An 18,669-nucleotide genomic window follows, 5' to 3' on the forward strand; every position below is an offset into this window, starting at 1 on the left:
TACAGTAGTTTAGCTTAGTGTGTAGTTTGTTATCAACAGTTGTCACATTTATGGATCATTTTAGCTGATAAGATGAAGGCTACAAAGGACCAGCTGGAGATGCCAGGGATTGAACCCGGGGCCTCATACATGCAAAGCATGCGCTCTACCACTGAGCTACATCCCCTCTGTTAGAGTCACTGTTTAACTGATGCAGCAAACACAAATACAAACACAACCTTTTTTTTTCTTCATTTCAGGGAAAAAAGGAACTCAGCCTGTGATGGGATTTCTCTGTGTGGGCTTTAGATTTTCTCCCTGAACGTGTGTGAATGTGGTTGTTGTGGCTGAGAGGTGAAGGCGATGGACTAGAAATCCATTGGGGTCTCCCTTCTCATGTTGGAGTCCTGCCAACAACAGTAAACTGTTGATGTTCTAGATGAGACAACATCTGATCTTTGTTAGAGACAGAATTACAAACCATCTTGGTAAGGACATTTTGAAAAATGAGGACATTTTGCCACAGTTATTATTGACTTGTTACACTGCAAAAATATCCCTCCTCCAAAAACCCTCTTCTCCTACTTTGTACTCAAGTTGTCTCCTCATCAGGCGCCACAGGATCCAGGATATTCAGTCAAAAATCATTTGTGACTTTAAAAATGTCCATCATACACAAAATAAGACTTCAAATAGGTTACAAATTTCATTTGACGTTGACCCATTTTGTCCATTTTGCCACCACTCTGTCTTCATCACAGCATTAAACATCCAGAACTGCTCCCAGATCATCTCCATGACCTCATCCCCTGCACCAGAGTACCACCCAAGTTCATCAAGGATGGCCAACATGAGCAGGTCTAGATTCACCTCCATCTAGGATTTTGAATTTCCTCCTGAGTACCGTCAGGCTGTTTCCTTACTTTGCTGTGTCACAACAGCAGACAGCAACAAGGACTGCTGTGGTGCACTTGGTAAAATCACCATCTGGAGTCTGGACAAATATGCTGATGTGATCCTTTGATGAGTTTAGAATCAGTCAGAGATCAATGACTGAAGCAGGAGATCAATGCTCAGAACCCAGAGATCAAAGACAGAATTCACAGATCAAACACAGAATTCACAGATCAAACACATAACTGATGGAGGCTACACTCCCCCAGACAGTTTCCATTTCAGTCAAGTCAGTTTCATTTGTAAAGTGCCAAATCACAACAAATGTCATCTCATGACACTTCACAAGTAGAGCAGGTCCAGTGCCTCACTCCTTTAATCAGTTTCCTGTCCGCTTCGACGACCACGACAACCCCCCAGCACCAGACTTACACCACCACCTGACGACACGCCCCTCAGTGTGACCACAGCAGATGTGAGGAAGACCTTTCAGGGAATCAACCCTTGCAAAGCTGCAGGCCTTGACAACATCATGGGGCATGTACTGAAGGACTGTGCACAACAGCTGTCTGAGGCGCTGTCATCCGTCCCAACCTGCCTAAAGACTGCCACGATTGTTCCTGTCTCCAAGTGCTCCACAGTGACAGGCCTAAATGTCTACCAACCCATTGGACTCACCACGGTAGTCATGAAGTACTGAGAGAGGCTGGTCAAGGCCCACATCGACGTCACTGTGGACCCCCACAAGTAGTGATGGGTCGATGAGGCATCATGAAGCATGTCGACACAATGACACACTGTGTTGATACTGTGTCACTGAATACTGACACCTGCTGGACTTAAAAAATCCCTGCAGGCAACCTACTTGACAGACCGATCTTACACTGATATGATGACCGAGTGTATACAATAACATCATTTAAGTCTTTGCATTCATATTGTATCATTCAATATCTTTACACAATGTGAACATGTATCATAATTTGAATGAGGATGCTTGTGGACTTTGTTTTTAAAAATTTTATTCAAAAAAATAAGTTTTTCCTGTGTTTTAAAATTAAGTTTGTTGCTTTTCTTGCAAGCGATTTCTCCTGCCGTGGAGAACACTTTTGCGAGGTGGAGGTGAGGGGGGATGAAGACCCAAGCGCAGACAGTTGAATGGTGCACCAAAGGTTTTGTTTATTACGGGAAGGCTTGACGACTCGACTCGGGATGGGAGACTGGTAGACCATGACTGACAACTGGAGAACTAGTGATTGGAAAACTCGTGACACTTGATTAGGGACATTAAACTTGCCATGACAACATGTAAACTAAACGCACAACAACACAACATGACACGTAAACTAAACGCACGACACGAAAACCAAACGCAATGGACCAAGAACAAACGTGAAAACACAGGAGTTAAATACATGAGGGAAAACAAGACACAGGTGGTGCAATCACCCAGGTGAGACACATAAGGTAATCACAGAGGGAGGTCAGGCAGACAGGACATGACTACAAAATACAACATGAAGCACAAGACAGGGATTGTGACACACAAGCTGACATGGCACTGATGATGCCGACGTACACAGGAACTCTTTGGCCAGCAGGAAGAGGTTGGGATAGGCAGTCCGCTGGCTCTTCCAATGTACCAGAGGATCTTGAGTCTGTCCAATATTCCCTTCTGCTAAGTATTGCTTTACTTCAGAGATTGTAACTGCAGTTGCACTTCTTCCAAGTCTCCCCACTTCATCATCCAAGTGCTGTCACAGGTCATCTAAAAGAAAAAAAAGCAAAACAAAATTGGCATTTTAGTACAATTTCAAAAAACAAACGAATAATGATGAACAACAGGCCTGATGTGGTTGCAGAGAGCTGTGATGATGGTCCGGGCTGGGCCTCGTTTGTGCGCCCGATGACTCGCGCACACTCAGACCGCAGTCTGGTTACAGCCTCGGTGCACCTGGAGGACCCCAAATGATTTGAATCTTGGGTCTAGAAGTGTTGCTAGGGTCAACACACTCAGACTCCAGACTGGAAGCAGTGGCTGTGACTCGACGCTTCAGGTGCTCGTGTAGGTGTATGGCTGCCTGAGTGAGCAAGGCTGAAGCGTGACGCTCAAGTGCAAGATGGAGCATTTTCATCATCGGGATGACCTTTGACCCTGATACTCGCCTCTCTTCAGACAACTCCACTGTCGCTTGATGGAATGGAGCAAGCACTAGAAGTGCTTCTCTTATGATGGTGAACTCATCCGCTGCCAAATGAAGTCAAATTTCAAGTGGTGCAGAAATGCAAGCCGGTGGGGCAGGTGTCATCAGACGCTCCATCAAACATCGTCAGCGGGCGAAAGACATTCTGGACACAACATGTTACTAAATCCCTTTTGCCGCCTGCTAAAGCTGGTTCCCACCTGTTAAACTAAAAGGCGGCCCCCACACTTGCAGGACGGGGTGAGCCACTGACCTCAGGTCTGCCCGTAATGAGACGAAGACCTCAAGCCTCAGCTCCTGCTGCAACACAGGAGGTAGGCTCGAGCAATGATAGCATGACATGAACTCTGCAAAAACGCATTTTTGTGATTGCAATTTTTACAATTCATTCGAAATATTTTCTCCTGAGATGAGGAGGATTTTTTTCCTCTCTCATAATCGTCTCTGTATCTCAAAGAGCTGCGTCCTCTTTACAATTTCATGCTTTTCTTAATTGTCTTTAATCAGATGTGAGACAAATACTCTTTGGCATCGATGCCAGTTTCATCATTTTAAATCTACTCAAGTTATGATCCATAAACATGAAAATACAAAACTGACACATGCACTGAATCTCAGTTTACAACATCCTCTGTATTTTCTTTTAAATCGCAGGAATAACAAACTACCGTACAACAACTTGCGTGCTACAACAACAGGTATATATAAGTATGTGTAAATTTTAATATATTTTTTAAAATTTATTTTATTTTTTTCTCTTCGGTTATAACTATACGTTAAGCATTACTGTGTGTAATCTTTCTGGGATGTATGAGAACGGTTTTCTTCCTGTGCCTCCATTGGGATTAAAGCAGCCCAACTGTTGACTGCAGAGACCCCAGGTGAGCAGCATACCATCAGGTATCCAGAGAGCCGCACCAGGTCTCAGGCCACCATCGGTGAGAACCAACGCAGCAGCTTCCTCCAGTACCAACAAACTCTGTGGCTCTACAGGTACATACACATCCCCAATCTGTTCATAACCTGAATTCTGTCCTTAACTTTTAAAGATCGAAGGCACGTCTAAACAAATGTGACAGTACGGAGTTCAAATCGGGTCCTGCTGTACGTGTGTAACCCCTTTACACAGCGATGCTCGGGGATGCGTCGGTGTCTACACAAACACACTTGTTCATTTCAGCTGCTTTCCTTCTGTGTAAAAACAGCTTCCAACATTGCGGGGAAGAATTCACAGAAAAAGGAGCACCCATTAACCAGAGGGGAACCTTTGTTAGTCGCCAAGAAGAAGAAAATGGGTAAATACGTACAAAGGTTTTGTTCTGGGTTGTTGTTGTTGTTTTTTTTATTGCACTTTGGATTTCTGACATTTACAGACTGACAACACTTGAAATAAGGGGATTAAAAGAACATATTGAGGTCTATCTTAATGTCTTCTTTTCAGACGCTCCCTTATCATTGTGTCGTGCTGAAGCTTCAACATCAAACTGTGATGCGTCAAACCCTTCGTCAAACCCCAATCAGCCTCGTCTCAAATTGCATGTCTTTGGATGGTGGAAGGAAGCGGGAGTACCCGGACAGAACCCATGCAGGCACGGGGAGAACATGCAGACCCGACACAGAAAGATCCCGAGCCCGAGCTGGCATTCGAACCCGGAACCTTCTTGCTGTGAGGCAACAGTGCTGACCACTGCACCACTGTGCAGCCTGAACCTAACTCATGTGTCATTATTTCAATATCAACTCCACTCTTAGTGTATAAGTTTATTTCCCAAACTGGTTTATCTACCTCTGAGGCGGACACAGTCACCTCCGTGAGTCCCTGTCGCTGCCTGGTCCAGTCCAGTCAATCTGCAGTGCTGTGATGTGAATAATGAGTTTGTCATGAAGTTGGTGCGCCCTCTACTGGGCAAATAGCCTAACGTCGGGTCGGGGTATCCTTTAAAAGTTAAACCATGTCTTATTCCCTGCATTTTTTTTCTGAAAAAATCGGCGATTATTGGCCAGTTTCGGCCAATTACCGATTATTCTTAAACAGGCTATAATCTATAGTCACAAAACAGAAACACGTCCTTTGCCTATTCTGTGTTGGTGTTTCTCAAGCTGAGTAGAAACTGAAATTAATCATGGTGGTTGAGACGCAACTCTGAGGTTCTGGTTTTAAAAAGTGTTTTTGAGAGAATGCAGTTCAACTGAAATAATGGAGCCACCATTGGATATAAGGGTGTGAGGGCTGATCTTATTTTCTCTGAGGTCACCATGGAAAGATCCACTTGGTACCAATTACTGACCTTTATATTGATGTATTCATCCCCTATCAAACACTGAATTATCTTAGAGTGTATTCAGACTATCTTATATGAGTGTATGTTCTTGTTCTGATGGTCTCTCTTCCTAGTTCCTGTCAGTAGGTGTGCTGCTGCAGAGTCTTTAACCACTTGTTGGTGCAGCCTGATTATAAAGAACTACAATAGTCCAGCCTAGATGTAACTAATGCATGGAGTTGTAGACAACTGTTGGCCTTCATCCAGCTTTATTGATAAATATAATTGAGTATCATCTGTGTAACAATGGAAATGTATGGAGTGTTTCCCAGTAATATGACCTAAAGGAAGCATATATAAAGTGAAGAGTATCGGCCCCAGCACTGAACCTTGAGGAACACCGTGTTTAACTTTGGTTTGTGTAGAAGATTTATCTTTAACATCTACAAACTGAAATCAACCTGATGAATATGATTTAAACCAGTTTAATGTTCCCTTAATGCCAACTGAGTGTTCAAGTCTGTGTAGCAGGATTTGATGGTCAGCTGTGTCACAGGCATCACTGAGGTCTAACAGGACCAGGACAGACTCAAAGCCATCATCTGATGAAATTAAAGGTGTTAGTAATTTCTACCAGTGCTGTCTCTGTGCTGTGGTCTAAAACCAGACTGAACATCCTCAAATCAACTCTTGTTATGGAGGAAGTCACACAGCTGATTAGCAGCTGCTTTCTCCAGGATTTTAGAGAGGAGGGGAGGTTAGCTATTAGTCCGTAGTTGGCTAGAACCTCAGGGTCTAGAGGAGGCTTCTGAAGCAGTGGTTTAATGACAGCTACCTTCAAGGACTGTGGTTCATATCCTGTTACTACAGACAGAGGAATCAGATTTAATAAAGAGGTGCTCACTGAGGGAAGACCTCCTTAAGCAGCCTAGTAGAAAACAATCTAAGAGACAGGATGAAGGTTTGGATGAGGTCATTATTGAATGAAGTTCTGAATTGTTAATTTGATAAAAGTGGTCAAAAGAAATATCTGGTTTAACAGCAGTTTCTATGTTGACTGAGTTTACAGGTAAATTAGAATCTCTTGAGGACAGGAGCTGATTAATTTGAGCCCTAATAGTTCATATTTTGTCATCAAAGAAGCTCCTAAAATTGTCTCTACTGAGAGCTGAAGGAATCCAGGGTCGACAGAGTCAAGACTCCGTCAGTTTAGCTGAGGTGCTGGAAAGAAACCTGGACTGTTTTTATTTTCCTCTGTTAGTGATGAATAATAGGAGGCTCTGGCTTTACTGAGGACCTTCTTATACTGTACGTTTTAAGACGATACTGCCTCTTGCTTTATTTGCCTGGTGATGAATTCTACCTCACAGCTGTTCTCTGTTGTTTAATGATCTTCTTTTTAAAAGGAGTGATGGAGTCTAGAGATGCTGGTAGTGAACCTGCAGTTTTATCTACTGTGAGATCAACCTCCAAATGACTAAACTCAGAATCAGGGATCTACAATACTACAATTTCATTTAGCAGACGCTTTTGTCCAAAGTGACGTACAACACAAGCAAGAATTCAGACTTAAGGAAAAACCCATAGTAAGCGCAAAAGTGCTTCAGTTGTGATTTGGTCAAAGGTATTGCCATCTAGTGGCAGAAGAAGCGTGCCCCCCCCCCTCTTTTTTATTTTTTATTTTTTTCAAACATATAACATCACACAACACAGTTAGTGCTACATAATCACTAAGTGCTGGGTCTTGGACCCTCTGACTTATTCTACCCCACAGGACAAAGAGGGGAAGAGTCAGGTTAAGTGCTGAGGTGCTCTCTGAACAATTGAGTCCTCAATTGTCTCTTAAAAGTAGAAAGGGACTCAGCAGAACGCACAGAGTTCGGTAGTTCGCTCTGTGATGGCCTCCTGCCTTACTGGGTCTGCTTATGTTGTTTTTCCCCATATCTGATGTTCTGTTTGTTTCCCTGCAGGCCTCAGGAGGAGGGGCCAATTAGTCCAACTGGGAGCACCTGGCTAGTGCTCCCAGGGGTATAAAAGGCTGGCTGATCAGGCCGTTTTCTCTCTTCCTCCACATGCCCGGCACCTTTTGGTTTGGTTGGCTTCGGCCATCTTAGCATTTTATGTTCACACCATACAACACTCTCCACACCATGTCCCATACATACACCACTGACGACACACCTCATACCTGTATTGAGTATTTTTAGTTATCCTTGCTTTTGTTAAGTAAACTTATCCATTTCTTTATAAACTACTGTGTCTCTCCCCTTCTTTTTGTCATGGCTCCTGAGCCGAGTCATGACAGTTCCACCATTTTGGAACAACAGAAGAGAAGAGTCTGGCTAGAGATTTGGAGCAGCGCTGGGCTGGAAGCACCAGGCGTCTTTCGCATGCAGAGCGTAGTGGGCGAGAAGGAGAGTAGACCTGGATCAGGGATTCCAGGTAGGCTGGAGCCGTTCTTGTGATTGTTTTGTAAGCCAAGAGAAGTGCCTTGAATTTGATTCTGGCTGCCACTGGAAGCCAGTGAAGAGAAACCAGCAGCGGGGTGACATGTGCCCTTTTGGGCTGGTTGAAGACCAGACGTGCTGCTGCATTCTGGGTCATCTGCAGAGGCTTGAATGAGCATGCAGGGAGGCCTGCCAGAAGAGAGTTGCAGTAGTCAATGCGCGAGATGACAAGAGCCTGAACCAGAAGCTGTGTGGTCTGTTGGGTCAGGAAGGGTCTGACCTTCCTGATGTTTTAGAGGGCATAACGGCAAGACCGAGAAACAGAGGCCACATGAACCTTAAAGGTCAGCTGGTCATCAATCATGACATCCAGGTTTCTGGCTGAGTTTGTGGGCACAAGTAGGCTTGAGTCAAGTTGGACACTGACCTGAGGCTGAACAGATGGACAAGCTGGAAAGACCATAAGTTCAGTCTTAGACAGATTCAGTTGAAGGTGGCGTTCCTTATCCATGTGGAGATATCAGCCAGACACGCTGATATACGATATGAGACCGTTCTGTCATCAGGTGGAAAAGAGAGGAAAAGCTGAGTGTCGTCAGCATAACAGTGGTAGGAGAAGCCATGGGAGCATGTCTCTGTTGTTGTGTATGTTGTCACTGTTCACACACAACTTTGTGCTGCCCATCACATCACATGTTTATGTCCACACATAAGTGGCATCTTTTTTAAAAAAGAGAAATATTACGCCTCCATTTCACACAGACAAGACGGCAAATTCCCGCCTCTACTGGGCAGCAAATTTGGCACATTTTCTGTCTAAAAAGGGCTGGAGAGAGATGGAGGTGAGGGAGGAGAGGAGAGAGAGAGAGAGGTGGGGAAGAGAAAGAGAGAGAGACCAGGGTGAGCGAGGAGTTGATCCAGGACAGGAAATGATCAATCCAACGCAGACATCATGTTTGCTGCTCCATTTTGATTGTTGCTCTCAAACTTGCAGCTCAATAAAAACCTGTTCATCACATTAGTCACATGTGGAGCTGCATTGTTCCAACAACATTGAGCTCTCAGCTGATTGCAGTTCTACAGTAAAGGTTTCAACACAACATTCCATTGAGATATGAACAAAGCAGGCAGTGAGACCATGATGATGTCACATCTGTCCACTAGCGCTGTCCGCTGTTACTCAGGGCTGCTCCATTTGCTCTGACTCTCTTTTAGTTTTTTTTTTTATTCAAACAAGTTGTTCCTCCTCTCTTTCTATTTGCTGCTCTATTTTCTCTCCCCTCATGTGATGTCTGCTATCCCCTCTTCCTTGATGACAGTCATTGTGAGGTCAGGCTGAGGTCTCTTCATCAGCCGTCCTCTGTTTTCTGAGCCATGAAACGTTTTTCTGACTCGCTAAAACCTTGAACTCCATCTTGAACCCAAATTCTCAGCAGCCTGAACACATTTACTGAACTAGTCCCTCTTTGGTGAAACCATCAACATGTTTCTGAAGGCTCTGAATGTCTTGATGCTGATGTCATTCTGCTTCCTCTGACATAGAAAGGTGTTGTCCATTCTGTCACTGTGACATCAAAGACAACATTCTGAGATCAAAGAGTTAAAAAAAATATCCTGAGTTCAACTGAAGTCAAGTTTGGAAGTCGCCCATGAACTGGGTTCTCCTTTCAGACAACAATCAGGGGTGAATATTTGTTCCAGTGATGTCCTACTTGAACCTCAGTCCATTGTCATATGTTGTAAAGCAAAGGTGCAGACACACTCATTGCAAGCAGCCCATATTCCCCTGTCCTCCATGTACTCTGTATGTACAACATCCACATGTACTATACAGTTCACTCCTGATAGTTTAGGAGGAACACAAAGAGGAAGCAGATCCAGCAGTTGAGCCTGATAAAGAAAATGAAACAAGGCTCCATTCTATGATGGTGCAGAGAACCAAGGCACTTCTTCCTACCAGTTGCAGTGAGGTGAACAGAACCAAGCAGAGACAAATCTGAACACTGCCTGATCACTGATGCACCATTTCACCAATGACACATTTACATCGTCAATAGCGGATTGGAAAAGTTGCTTCAAATTATTTGTCTTCTATCAAGAGAAAAATAGCATTGTTTTCCTAACAGAAACCAACTTCACCCTGAGCTTTTTGGTGAGCCTCTCGTGATGTGAAGGAAAGTTTTCTTCAAGTTGGAACTCAAGTCCTTTGTGAGCTGAGACTTGTGTCACCTGACATTTACAAGCCTGATAGGAGTGTTGACTGATCTTTGGAAGCATCAATTTGTCAGTGTTGTGTCCATGTCTCAGTCTACAAAGACCTTTTCTGGTTGGTTTGCTGCTTTGATCTTAGAATTCTGGCTTTGATGTCGTTTGCCCTGGAATTCATGACAGCGATCATGTCATTCTTAGAACCCAACATTTACACACAAATTCAAATCTGATAATAGGACAGGTTTTGGTCTCCTAAGTGCATTTAAAACACACACACACACATGCACACAAACACACACACAAGATGAAAAGCACAGGATGTCTTGATCCCTCCTTCCCATCATAGAAAATCAAAGTGATCCCAAATTTGACCACACAATACTTTTTACTCCTTGATGTATTATTCATCAACACGTTGCCATTGATGGTCCATTACTATTGCAGGATATTAAATGGTATCACAAGGAGGTTTCTAAATATGGGCAACACAGTGGTGCAGTAGTCAAGTCAAGTCAATTTTATTTATATAGAGCCAAATCACAACAAAAGTTATCTCATGACACTTTACAGGTAGAGCAGGTCCAGTACCACACTCCTTCAATGAATTTACACTCAACAATTCTCCATCAGCAAGCAAATCCTGCCACAGCGGCGATGAAAACCTTCCTTTGAACAAGCAGGAACGTTGAGCAGATCCAGGCTCAATGGGGACGGCCTTCTGCTTTGACCGGTTGGGGGGGAAAGAGAGCAGGAGAGCAGGGCAGAGACAAAGACAGACAATGGAGGAAGACAGATATGCAGAAGGAAAGAGTGGGACAGAGATAAAGAGAGAGAGAAAGGGAAGAGACTGATGGACAGATGGGGACATGAGCAGGTGGAGCTTCGGGTGGCAGCTTGAGCCTCTTCAGGTCTGCAGACTCCTCCAGCAGCACCCGGGATCTGGAATTAGGGGAGCCCGAAGGCTCCGGAGAAGAAGACGAGTTAGTAATATGTATGAGTATGAATTATGTATCACAAATATAGGAGGACAGAGAGGAGTAGAGAGAAGCCCAGTGCACCATCGGAGATCCCCCAGCACCCTAAGCCTATAGCAGCATATATCATATAGCAGCTTTTGATCCCTGATCAAAAAGGAAGGTCTTGAGTCTGCTCTTAAAGGTCGAGAGGGTGTCTGCATCCCGGACCAAAACTGGGAGACGGTTCCACAGGAGGGGAGCCTGACAGCTGAAGTCTCTGGCTCAATTCTACTTTTAGAAACTCTAGAAACCACCAGTAACCCCGTATCCTGGGAGCGAAGGGTTCTAGCTGGATAATAGGGGACTAGGAGCTCTGTCAAATATGAAGGTGCCTGACTGTTGAGGACTTCGTATGTTAGAAGGAGAATTTTGAATTCTATTCTAAATTTGACAGGGAGCCAATGCAGAGAGGCCAGTACAGGAGAGACATGGTCTCTTCTACTAGTTCTTGTCAACACGCAGGCAGCAGCATTTTGGACCAGCTGGAGAGTCTTTAGGGACCTACTGGTGCAGCCTGATAGGAGGGAATTGCAGTCATCCAGCCTGGAAGTGACAAAGGCATGGACTAGTTTTTCTGCATCCTTTTGAGACAGGATGTCTGATATTAGCAATATTTTGTAAATGAAAGAAAGCAGTCCTATAAATTTTCTTAATGTGGGCATGAAAGGACAAATCTGATCAAAGAGAACTCCTAGGTTCCTTACGGTCGTGCTGGGGGCCAAGGTAATTCCTTCCAGGGTACCTATCTCATTAGATAGGGTGTCTCTAAGATGTTTTGGGCCCAGGACAATGACTTTGGTTTTATCAGAGTTTAATAAAAGGAAATAAGGGTTCATCCAAGTTTTTATCTCCTTTAGACAGGCCTCCAGTTTAGTCAGCTGATTTATTTCATGTGGATGCATTGATAAGTACAGCTGTGTGTCGTTAGCATAACAGTGAAAATTAATTGAGTGTTTCCTAATAATGTGACCGAGAGGGAGCAGATAAAGGGTGAAGAGGATTGGTCCAAGCACAGAGCCTTGTGGAACACTGTAAGTGACTGCAGTGGTTTCTGAGGGTTTATCATGAGTTAGTTCGAACTGAGATCGACCTAGTAAATATGACCTGAACCAGTTAAGTGCAGTTCCTTTAATGCCAATGACATGTTCCAGTCTTCGTAGAAGGATATGGTGATCAATGGTATCAAAAGCTGCACTAGGATCTAATAAGACCAGGAGGTGCTAACGAGGTGTAGAGAGTCCTTAAGCAGCTTAGTTGGGATGGGGTCTAGAAGACAGGTGGATGGTTTAGAGGAGGAAATCATTGAACTGAGCTCATCAAGGCTAACAGTAGAAAAACTGTCAAAGTCATCTAATTTTTAGATTTTTTTTGTTTGTTATTTTAGTGGTTGTGTTAATTTTGATTAGGTTTTTCTGATTGACTCCTCTACAAGTCGAATTGGAATAAGGAAACTGACGTGGTCGGGGGACAGACACAGTCTCTATGTAGTTTTGGGTGGGTAACTGTCCTAATGGACGTGCAGAGAAGCGTGTAAGATGGCAGCTCTGCTTCCTGGTCTGAACTCTGGGTTGTCAGGGTTTTGGTTCTATTATAAACTGGGCCATAATTCTGGAAATGAGAGCAGCGCCGTCCAACGTGGGATGGATGCCGTCCCTCCCTAATCAGACCAGGTCTCCCCCAGAATGTTTTCCAATTATCTATGAAGCCCACTTGGTTTGCTGGACACCACCTTGACAGCCAGAGGTTGAACGACGACATGCGGCTAAACATGTCGTCGCTGGTCCGATTAGGCAGGGGTCAAGAGAACACTACGGAGTCCAACATCGTCTTCGCAAATGTACACACCGACTCAAAATTAATTTTTGTGATCTCCGACTTGCATAGTCGGATGTCATTACCGCCGACGTGGCTAATGATTTTATCGTATTTACGTTTACTTTTAGCCAGCAGTTTTAAATTTGACTCGATGTCACCTGCTCTGGCCCCTGGAATGCACTTCACTGTGGTCGCCGGTGTCGCTAATTTCATGTTTCTCAGAATGGAACTTCCAATTACCAGAGTAGATTTCTCGGCGGGTGTGTTGCCGAGTGGGGAGAACCGGTTGGAGACGTGAAGTGGTGGTTTGTCGCTGACAGCAGGCTTCTGCTTCGGACTATGCTTCCTTTGGACAGTCACCCAGTCGCCCTGGTTTCCCGGCTGCTCTGGAGCTGCCAGGGGAACGCTAGTTGGGGCTAAGCTAAGACGGTCTGCACCAGCTAATGGGACCTGGCTAGCTCTAGCGGCTAATTGATTGGATCCATCGGTGCAGAGCCGCCGCAGGTCCAATTCAACCTCGCTAAGCCTCACCTCCAACGCTACAAACAAACTACATTAAACGCACTTATCCGTATCTCTAAAGGAGGCTGAGGAGTAGCTAAATATGTGGTGCACTGAGCAGGAGAGAGGAGAGATGGGAAGCCATTGCTAGCTTAGAGTGGAGAGTTTGAGAGTTATCAGACAGTCTTTAAACTTAGGCCAAATAAAGCAAATAGATGTGTAGTTTCGGAAGGTAATTTGTCAACGAATAAGGAATTAGCAGGGATGATCACACTTGGTCACATGCTAGCACAGCAAGCAAAGCACTACGTTCAGCAATGCACAAACAGGAAGTGAGGTCACATGCTTACTGCAACGCAGGTAGAGGGAGGGATCCAAGAAAGTTGAATGGTCAGCACTGTCACCGCACAGCAAGAAGTTTCCAGGTTTGAGCCCCGGCTCCAGCACAGGATCTTTCTGTGTGGAGTCTGCATGTTCTCCCTGTGCCTGCGTAGGTTCTCTCTGGTACTCCAGCTTCCTCCCACAGTCCAAAGACATCAAGAGGGGACTTGCGGCGCCTATCTCCGCCACTCCAGATTCGGGGATCTGAACCCGACTCCCTTTCGATCGGCCAGGGGCGCCATCGTCCCACCCTTCCGAACAGCGTTTGCCCATCTCTTAGGACCAGCTGACCCTTGTTCAACACCCTTCTCCACTTCGGCCTTCAAAGTTAGAACCTAGAAGTTAAAACCTAGAATATTTGCTACTACCACCAAGATCTGCACCCACAGCAGTTCCACCCGGGCCCGCGTCCTAGGCTTCCGTGCTCACCACGGCGGCCCTCCTACTCATCGCGGCGTAGCCCTCACGGCCCCTGTCGCCGGCGACAGCCGAGTATGGGCGTATGAGGAGAGAATGATGACTTTTGGTCAAGAGCAGAAAAGATGACAAAATTGTACTTTGTTGACACTTTGATACTTTGTTGTTCATTCACTTTGCTTTATATATATTTATAATTTATTAGGGCCTGAGCCAGAAGGTACTTCTGGCGAAGACCCTATTATGTTTTTTTATATTTATAACTTTTTGTCATTGTAATTGTATACTATGACAATGTCAATGACAATGACACACATTGAGGTGTCACTAAATCCAAAAAAATATTACTGTTGGTCACTGTTCTGCTTGGATTATGTTTCTTTTTACAAAAAGCTTGTTTTCTAGGTTTTTTGGTCAGAAAAAGGTGTGTTTTGGTGAAACCACCATATGTTCTGTTGCCTATAACTACTATTATAAATTACGAATTAATATTAAATATTAATTATTCGGGGTACCACCCTGATGAGTACAGGGAAACTATAATATGACCAAACTTGTAACAGTTATCAGTCTTGAACAGAGTTTATCTACTAAACAGTCAATATTCTGTGATGTTAACTACCTAGGGACAGCTCTGATGTTGAAGGATGAGATCCGAGCACTGACTATTGCTTAGACATGTGACCACAAGTTCGTACACAAAAGACACTACGACTTCTCTCATATTATCAAAATATGTTTATTAACACAGTGCATCAATGAATCAGCAACACGTTGGTATAACGATTATCTAAACGAAAGACACAAGTGATAATATGTGTGTGTGTGTGTAAACGTGTGAGTGAGGGAGTGAAGAAGGGGAGGGGCAGTCTGGTTGCCTAACAACTAGTTAGCGTCGCAGCAGGGCTAACAGCTAGGCTAGCTAGCTGAGGCTAGCAAGCCGCTAGTTAGCACGTGGAGGTAGAACTTACGGAATATTAATAACTAAGCGTAGCGCTTAGCGAGAGAGAGACAGAGAGAGAGAGAGAGAGAGAAAGGAAGGAAAGAACAAAGGTGAACCCAAGAATGTGTGTTAACACACTTGTGCAGTATAAATAACAGGTAACACCTTCTTGTGATGTCACAATTATTAATAACTAACGTCAATAAATATCGTATAATGCTATGTAATTTCTGCTAATTACAGGACTTCCGTCACATAAACAGAACATTCATAGACATTATACAACACACTAAGCTATTTCTCTGCCCAGAAAATGCCTAGTTAAAGGACTCCTTACTTGACCCGGTGGAGCGGTAAGGTATTCGGTTTCCGTGTTCCGGAGAGTGGTTCGGCTCGACTGGGAGGGCAGCAGAGCGGCGGCGGGGCAGCCTGCAGGGTCTTCTGGAGTTACTGGAAGGATGAAGAAGCTGGGATGAGCTTTCTTTCACCAGAGACCAGTTCACGCGGGTTGCGTGGCTCGACGGTGGCTTCTCTGGACGCTGTGACAGGAGGGAGAGAGTTGTCCTTGTGGAGTCTCTGTCATCACTGCACTGCACTCGAGGTCCGAGGTGGACAACCGGAGGGTTGAATCTTCTGAAGACATTAAAAACCACCCAAGGGAAGAGAACCACAGAGAGAAGAAAATCACTGAGAGGCGAAAATCTTCTTCGCGCTGAAGTTTTATATGTGGAGGCCAATGATGTCACTTCCTGTGGGATGATACTGGCTCTCAGCCAATAGCATTTTGACAGGTTCTTGGATGTGGTCAGTGGCCAGGTTCTCAGAGGGGGGCCAGTGGTCAGAGTCATCACACCTATTTTACGACCCTTTGTTCAAGAGCATGTGGTCACTTGAATTCAGGCTTTGTAAAGGGGTGTTAGGCCTCACAGGCCGAAAGCCTTCTTCAGCTGGACTAATTGTCACATCTCTGAATTAATCTCTTGGTCTGGTTGAGTTGGCACAACATTAGTATTAGTGTTAGTATCTCAGGGTCTTGTTTATGAGTGAGGGTAGGATCGAGCGGTAGATTGAAAGGCAGATTGGGGCGACATCCACAGTGATGCAGGTACTAAACCAGTCCGTCTTGGTGAGCTTAGCCAAAAGGTGAAGCTCTTGATTTACTGGTCAGCCAGAGGAGGAGTTCCTCTTCTACATTTAAAGGGATTTTCTCTCAGGAAATTTTTACCATTTGTTTCACGCTGACTCAATATTAGTCTCAGTGTGAACACTTTTCCATGGTGATTATTTATGGAGCATTGAATCATCAGGATGTTTGAAATGAAAAATTAAAACAACATGACTTCATTTCATTTTGTCTCTTCATAAACAGAGCAGGGCTGATGCCAGGACCAAAAAAGGCCTTGTGGTGCAGAGAGTTCAAGAAGCAGTAGAGGAGGAGCGCCAGGTTAAAGCCATCGGGCTCACCTCCCAGGGCCGATGGACGCAGTGGAACCAGGCACAAGATAGACCACTATCATGGAAGGAGCTGTGGCAGATCAATCAAGGGAAGTTGAGCTTTCTTTTGCGCTCTGTGGCCAACCTGCTGCCAACACCAGGAAACCTGAGGATCTGGGGCATAGAAGAAGACCCATCTTGCAAGCAATGTGGTGCAGTTTCATGTACACTGAACCACATTCTGACAGGCTGTCCAAAAGCACTGGCAGAAGGGCGGTACAGATGGAGGCATGACAAGGTCCTCACAGTGATCACGAACTGGGTGGAGCAGCAGCAAGTCAAGGCAAACAACAACATGCAAGCCCAACCGTCCCAAACCATTGCCTTTGTGAGGGAATGAGGCAAGACTCATAAAACCAACACAGTAGACAAGATCCGACCCTCTATCCTGCAAGGAGCCTCGGACTGGGAGTTGAGGGTAGACCTGAAGCGGAAACTAGTTTTCCCACAGGATGTGGTAGTGACCTTGCTCCGACCAGACCTCATCTTACTATCCAGGAGCACAAAAACAATCATTGTTGCTGAGCTCACGGTACCCTGGGAAGAGAGGTTGGTGACATCCCACCAACTCAAGAAAGCCAAATATCAGGACCTACTCGACGAAGCCGTGTTAAAGGGGTTGCACGCAACCAGCTACCCCATCGAAGTCGGCTGCCGCGGTTTCCCAGCAAAATCCGTGAACTACTTCCTGCAGAGGGTGGGACTGGATCCCAAAATGTTGAAGAAAACCACCAAGGAGATAGCTGAAGCAGCCGAGTCCAGCTCAAGATGGCTGTGGTTGAAAAGAGCCCACAGTTTGAACCCTTCTGCAGGTGAAGGCTAGTCAGTCTTTGCTGCCCCACTCAGGCGCGGTGTTCAGGTTAAGTGGCGAAACACCAGTGAGCCTGAGATCCTGCTGAACCTGCTGATGATGCAGAAGGGTACCAACAATGTGGATGCTCAAGGAATTCCACGGAAGATCTGCATCACCGCGGTTAGTTAGCGTAGTCCCTAGTTGTAGCTCGTGGTAAAGCATCTCTGATGTTTTCTTCACCGAGAGGTGGCACCACCTGCTGGTCAAACACCTGCTGCACTTCTCCAATGTGGTGCGGCTCCATGTTCACACTCCAGAAATGGTGCTGCACTGCAGAAAGCTCTTCAACATTTCTCTTTATTTGATGCTGCAAAATCTTTAGAGAAGCCCAGATTCTTGACTTCTTTTTCATCCTGATTTAATTTCTTCTTGTGTTCCTTTGTTCCTCTCAACCAGAGCTGACTGAAATGATATCTTCTCTTTTCAGCCAGGAGTTCCTGTGTCATTGTGGAGATTTGAATGGAGTCATCAGGTTTCTGATGAAGACTTGAATTGCAGACGTCTGCAAAGGTGTATTTTAGATGTCTTTAACTTGAGCTGGGATGTCTTGAAAAAGCGTCTCTACCTGTCAGAATGGTGGTGATCTCTTTCTCCACCACACTGCCTGCCGGAGGGAGGTTTGACTGGGAGAAATGCTCCTCCTGATATCTCTGCTCTGATCTCTGATAAGAGCTCGACTAAAGCAGCTGCACTTGGACTCTGTCCTTTATTCTCCTGTTGTCATGGTGATGACCAGAGTCCAGTCATGTGATGTTGTTCAAGCTGTTCTATTACATGCACAGGTGACCATAATTTAATAGAAGTTTATTTCACCTCGTCTGCTCTGTGGATCGAGATCTTTTCTCTGTGAGAAACTTTGGTAAGTGACAGTTTTTAGCGTCATGAGTTCAACAGAACTAGAATCAGAAGATTAAAAGGTTGATCAACCATCATTTGACCGTCCAATCAAGATGTTTGTGGTTTAAATGGAGTTTCACCTGTGCTGACGTCCTGGACGTTACCTGAGTGTCCTGCCTGGACTCTCCAACCATCTCAGTGATTATTGGTGTCAAGATGAACGATTTCAAAAAGCTGAAAGTTCTGAAATGTGACCTGGTGAGAGATTAATGACTGTGTGTGTGTGTGTGTGTGTGTGTGTGTTTGTGTGTGTGTGTGTGTGTGTGTGTGTGTGTGTTTCCTGATGCTTTGATCAACATTCCTAGTGTCAATGTTGGGCTGAGATCCTTCCAAAGTTCAGAGCTGCTGGTTCCTTC

At 44.9% G+C, this 18,669-nt stretch overlaps 1 non-coding gene and 1 pseudogene across 1 annotated transcript; both read right to left on the reverse strand.

Annotated features, from left to right (window-relative positions):
• Positions 1-94: 94 nt before the first annotated feature.
• Positions 95-166, reverse strand: trnaa-ugc (transfer RNA alanine (anticodon UGC)). The gene has a single exon. It is a non-coding gene; the product is annotated as a tRNA-Ala (tRNA).
• A 12,417-nt stretch (positions 167-12,583) lies between these two features.
• LOC147272267 (uncharacterized) lies at positions 12,584-17,660 on the reverse strand (annotated as a pseudogene).
• Positions 17,661-18,669: the final 1,009 nt, after the last annotated feature.

The sequence above is a fragment of the Aulostomus chinensis genome, chromosome 1 (genome assembly GCF_037954235.1).
Source record: "Aulostomus chinensis isolate RoL2024-O1b breed Wild chromosome 1, RoL_Achi_v1.0, whole genome shotgun sequence".
Taxonomy (NCBI): domain Eukaryota; kingdom Metazoa; phylum Chordata; class Actinopteri; order Syngnathiformes; family Aulostomidae; genus Aulostomus; species Aulostomus chinensis.